The sequence below is a fragment of the Dipteris shenzhenensis genome, chromosome 16 (assembly GCF_047967505.1).
Source record: "Dipteris shenzhenensis isolate YYH24624 ecotype China chromosome 16, Dip_SZ_1.0, whole genome shotgun sequence".
Lineage (NCBI taxonomy): Eukaryota > Viridiplantae > Streptophyta > Polypodiopsida > Gleicheniales > Dipteridaceae > Dipteris > Dipteris shenzhenensis.
In genome coordinates, this window is record NC_141611.1 from 55,459,958 (window position 1) to 55,465,957 (window position 6,000).

A 6,000-nucleotide genomic window follows, 5' to 3' on the forward strand; every position below is an offset into this window, starting at 1 on the left:
TACCATTAAGAAGAAACTATATTGAAGCATCTAGATCCAATAAATGAAATCAAACAGCAATATCTTTGAAAAATGAAATTTCACGCTTACCTCAAATGCTCCCAACCACCAAATGTGCTTCTCTAATTGTACACTGAAATGCTTTAAGTTTTCTTTAGTGATTGATGTATCAAGTGCCCTATTCATAAGTGTGATGGTCACTCTTTCACAATTTCACATTCATCCAACTTTATGACAAATATAAGCCACCCCTCACACTCTTCAAATGTGATTCCATAGAATTCAACCATTCTTTTTTGTAATTGTTCAAGATCAACAAAAATATTATTCCAAGGATTATGCATAGTGGTCCCCTTACTACCTTCAAATACATCCTCAATATGCAACCACTGACGAATAAAATCATCTACTTATTCATTCAGTGAAGCTCTTAAATTCCAAACTTCTATAGGATTTGGAATAAGCACACGTTTGATCCTTTGATCTTTAAAAGTTGATGATAATGCTTTGAAAATAGAAGAATAACCTTCCCTGCTAGCTCCACTCTCATCAAGAGCCTCCTGAATTAAGTTTACATCAACTTTATTGCTTTCCACAAACTATTGCACAACATTGCATTTGATGGTTTTAAACTTCTTTTTCTCAATCATCCCTTTTGCAATAGTCATTGAAAATAGACCTTTCATTTGTTTTATGGGAAGAGCGTTCAGATCAACATTTTCCTTTTGGGGCTCCAAAACTTTCCTATAAATCAGATGCATAAATAAGAGTTAACATAGGAAGATTTACATAGCCACATTGCAAATAGCAAATGCTTTAAACAATCTCATCTTGCTACTTGTACTCGATGCTTGGACCCTCCACTTTGGGTTTTATAGGAATCTGAGTGGAAAACCATGAGCGAAGAAGTCCGAGCGAGCCTTTTTACAACATTTCCTATGTATATTCATTCAAGGAATCATATTGGAACACTATTATGATGGCATATGTTAAATACCAACTATATTTATTCAATTATAATAGTACAAACTTTCCATGTATAGTATTCAAAGAAAATGTTAAAACAGGTCAAGGTCATTTGCAACCCCACTAGAATGATACATTATCTTTCAGAACATTCATATGTTTAAATTCATTATTTTTTTTCTCTATTCTCCTCACACCCATGTTCAACTAAGTTGGCCACTCATGTATGTGATTCCATCCATGAACAAGGTTTGAACATATTGCACAAAACTTTTAATAGATGTGGAAGTTTTGCCCAGTATATTCCTAACTAAAAAAACATTAAATCCAGAACATGAATCCAAGATTCCACACTAAAAATTATAACCCACAAGCATCATTTAAATTCTGAATTTCAATGAACCAATCCGACCAATAAATCTAAGTGTGCACTTCAGCTTGCTCATCTATATGTAAGCCGCCAAGTGATATTTTACAAACCACATGCAACAAGTTTACCAGATGCAGGTAATATAACAAGTAAGAGTGACAAAGTATGAAGGAAAAGGAATGCATATCATAGAATCTTACATTAAATAATGCCAACCAACAAAATAGCTCATGGGGGTCACTATGTATAAACCCTCTATATCACGTGCGTTCAAGGCCTATATTTAAAATCCCTCATCTGTAAATTTTTTCATTAATAAAATGTACCCCTTTTCTATACAAATCTATAAATTTTTTCCAAAACTATTTTAAATAGTCCCTTATGTATATTTATTTCTGTAAATTTTAGAAATAAAAAATATCCTTCTGTTGAACTCACGTGATAGGGTTACATATGATGAGTGACCCCCCCGAGCAAAATAGAAGCTCAAGATTGTTTCCAAAAGCCAAAACAATCTGTACCTCCAATGTAGATTTTACTTGCGCGCATTAATAAACTAGAGTGCACCCAAAAAAAGTTTTCCAAACTATTGTCTCATACACATAATGTCACAAAATTTCAGAATCAAAAATGATAGCCAAAAATAAATATTGTGTATGTGAGATAGCACCAATGTCTAGTAGACCATAAAGTATAACCATAAACTAATTCTCATTGGCAGAGTCATCCACAAATAAAGTCCATCATCCCCTCTTCTCCCTCAACTCATAGTTATATGATTTGTCATTCCTTTCCATGTGCATGGCCATACTCTCTACGTAAGTTGGCAATTCACTTCAAAATGAAAATCTAGAACTCCCTTACATGCGTAAATGAAAGATATTCATTCAAAATAAAGAACAACATTTTTTTTTCACTAGTCTAATGGCACAGCAACATTGATTTGTTCCTCCTCAGCATCGACATCCATGAGCATATGCTGATGTATAGACGATCCCACACCTGCATAAATAGCATCTACCACTCTTGGAAGTAGTCCAGTACATATCTCTAGGTCATTGTCTATTGCCAAGCAAGCGTGACCAGAGTGGAGTATAGCCCTCAATCCTGGCCCTATTTCTGCCCCCATCTCAAGAATGAAACCATTTGGAGGACACAACATCTCCAAGAACATAACTATGAATGCATGACTCTTCTCAAGAGATCCACGGCATGCACCTCCCTTGCCAACTCTTTTGGAATGATGGACTGAAGGCAAGTAATGGAAGCAAGTTGCCATCTAAACGCATCCTCATCATGGAGGCCACACCCTTTGCTAATTGCATGTTAAATGTGGGTCTTTGTCCTATCCTCCTCATAGCCATAGCATGGAAAACATAAGACTATTCAAAAAAGCATGAGTCAATTTCTATGTGATTTATGATACAGAAGTAGAAGCAAACATACATCTAAAGACTTGCCTTCACACCAATCCTAAGTGTGTTTGAAATGCCTTGAGGTTCCAGGCTTTATACTATTCATTTGCTTGAAATAAAACAATATGTACCAGAATCAGACCCTAGCCTATAACCTGCAAGATTGCATGAAGTGTTCAACACAAATAAATTTACCTGCAAGCCACCTTCATTTTTAATCTTACTGCATAGCGCTCCATAGTAGGCAGAGTAGATGGAGAACAGAAAACCAAAGTCCACCCATTGTCATCCATCACAACTGCAGCAATGGCCAAGGAAGAGGAGATATGATCTTCTGTGATAACATTCCAAGGTGGAACCTCTCCTTCACCACCTGTAGCATACCCTATGGGAAGATCCACAATGCAATAGTCCACACTCCATGTGCATTGTTTAGAGTTTCATTTCTTCCCTTATTGGTGTAGAAGTGTAAAAAAATCGCGTAATTCTTGATATCCATTTGCAAGCTGTGATTGCACTATCTCTTTGCCCAATTTGATATAGTCAAACTCCCATAGCTTTACCCAACTCCTAGGTATGAGGGGATGTCTCTAGCATGGCAAAAAAGACAGTGGAACCCAAATAAATTCAATGGAGAAAGGCTTTCTCACTATCCCAGAGTCATCAACTTCCAGAGTATCTGCAAACATAATGCATATCAAATGACAATACTAGACTAAAAGGAAAATGGAATACTTCAACAAAGATGTTTCAGCTTACCATCTCCATCCAAGTTGGTATTCTTTCTTCTCCCTAGTTTTGCAAGATCAGGATTCCCTATATTTTCCTTTTGTTTCTCCACCAACATCTTTTGTTGCTCCTCTAGATTTTTACGCTGCTCCTTGGTCATGTCTCCAAAGGATCCAGAATCAAATTTACATTGACCATTCTAATGCCTTATCAAGAAACCCATGGAGCAAGTCAATCACAAAAAACTAGTTAAGAACAAGAGGCACATAAATAATCAACATGAAAAGTATACCTCTCTAGCATTAATGCCTCCTCCTCCACACACTTTACACTACTCATCTCTATCCACCATGGACAATGCTTTCTCTCCCACTCTGAAAGCCTTATAGTTCCTTTTGCAGTCATGTCCTCATGAAAGACTTTATGTGTGTGCATGCAATATGTAGGAGGATTGAGCATTGTCCATGCCTTGCAAATAGATGGAATGGTCTGTATGTTTTTTGTTTCCAGCAAATGAAGAATAAACCTATTCAAAACCCAGGCAGTTGAAAGCATAAGAACACTATGAAATAGAAATTCAAGAATTAGGCAATGAAAGATGAATGCTTACCTAAGAACAACTCTTCCGCTTGCATTCACAAGGTCAACCTGTTTTGCAGGCATGGTAGCCACAGACATGAAGGATGCAAAAGGCTCATACAAATCACTCCAATGTCTTGCCACAATATCCTCAAAATATTCTCATAGTGTAGGATGCTCTGGCAACTCCCAAGGAGAAACACCAACAAAGGAAGTCTGAACCTATGACAACAACCTATGACACTCTTCAAGAACCTGGTCCATAAAAACTTCCTTTGCAAGCCACCCAATGAAGGCATGGTCACTTATTGGCATTCCATAACTATTCTTCAAATTCAAATCAGACCCAAGTAAAGATAATAATCAAAGTTGCCTAGCCTTGCTACAAGAAGCAATGGCCACTTGATACAACTTGTCTAGTGTAATTTTAGCAGTTGTGTCTTCATATGGCAAGGACCATAATTTGTGAAACCAATCTTTGCCATGTGCAAGATTTATTATTGACAAAATCTATGAAAACCACACAAAAGAAATTCAGCGTGACATTTGAAAGCAATGCATAGTAATACTAGACAAAGGGAAATGCACAAACTCACCTTGTGCACCTTTCTCCTATATGTTTGAGTGACTGTTCTCTTAATCCTAGCTATTTTAACAACTCTTTCATCTTTATCCATTCTAGGAGGCAGCTTCTTACAAGTTGCTTCAAAATTAGATTTCCACTTGCCCTACAAAAGCAAGTATGCAACAAAGCTATAATTCAAACTATATAGAGGAAGTGATGAAGCAAAAGCAGAAGGAAAGAAAGCATGAGGTAGAAAGTATGAGAACTCATAGCATAAACCATACGACCAAGAACAGCCTATGTGAGGGGATACCAAACCCTTCTTTCTTGATCAATCTCCTTTTGCCGTACAACCTCAACATTTTTCTTTTCTTCTTCCATGAAATCCTCTAGAAATACTTGTGCATCACAAAACTAACAAGTCTAGTTGCCTGATACAAGGAATCTTTAAGATTTGTTGTGACAATTGCCTCCTCATTCAATCTAGACAATGGAATCTATTTTAGCATTACAGTAGAAAATAGAAATATGTTCTTGAAACAACTAGTGGAAGAAAGAAAGATGATACTCACAAGTTAAAACTTTGTAAAGGTACAATCAACCTCAGCTCATTGTCAAGATCTGGAGCTATAAATGTGCATGAATCATGACATGCCTTGCCTTGTTATTAACAAAGATCTCCCCAATTCTCTCCATCCATGAGGCAGTTTGATGGTTTCCCTCCCACACATATAACATCTTGCAGGACAAGAATTCCCATGCAGGAGTCTATTGAAGCTCATGCTCGAACTCATCATTCATAGCATGCCAATACTTATCCCATGAAGCTCTTACCTCTGTCCCATTCCCCCTAAAAATTCAAATCTCCAATATCCAAAATGACAACTTGCATATAGTGATTGAAGTAAAGTTAGGAATAACTATTGACATAGCAACTAGAGAATTATGAAAGTAAAGAGTTTACCGTTGGAGCATTTGAAGCAATGGGAAGTTACAATAGTCTACATCTAGTTGCAGATGTCTACAAAGGAATATACTTGCACATATCCATGTGGTTGATACACCAAGAATGACCATCCAAGTGATCTTCAACATGCTTGGATGTTAGAGATACAAGGTCTCTCCCATATCATAATGAAGTCTTTCCCCCTATTCTGCTAGTGTAATAGGGTGGGGAGGGCATCAAGGATGCATAGTGTTTGCATAGTAGAGAGGGCACATTCATTACAAAGTGATGTGTAGGAAGTAAGAACACTAAAATGGTGTTGCCTCTCCCCTCTTCTACTGGCGGAATAGGGAAAGGAGGCCATCAACTTGAAGCCCGGTTGGACATTATCAGATGCACTAGCTAGATGTGATGTAGCCTCCAAGTGATA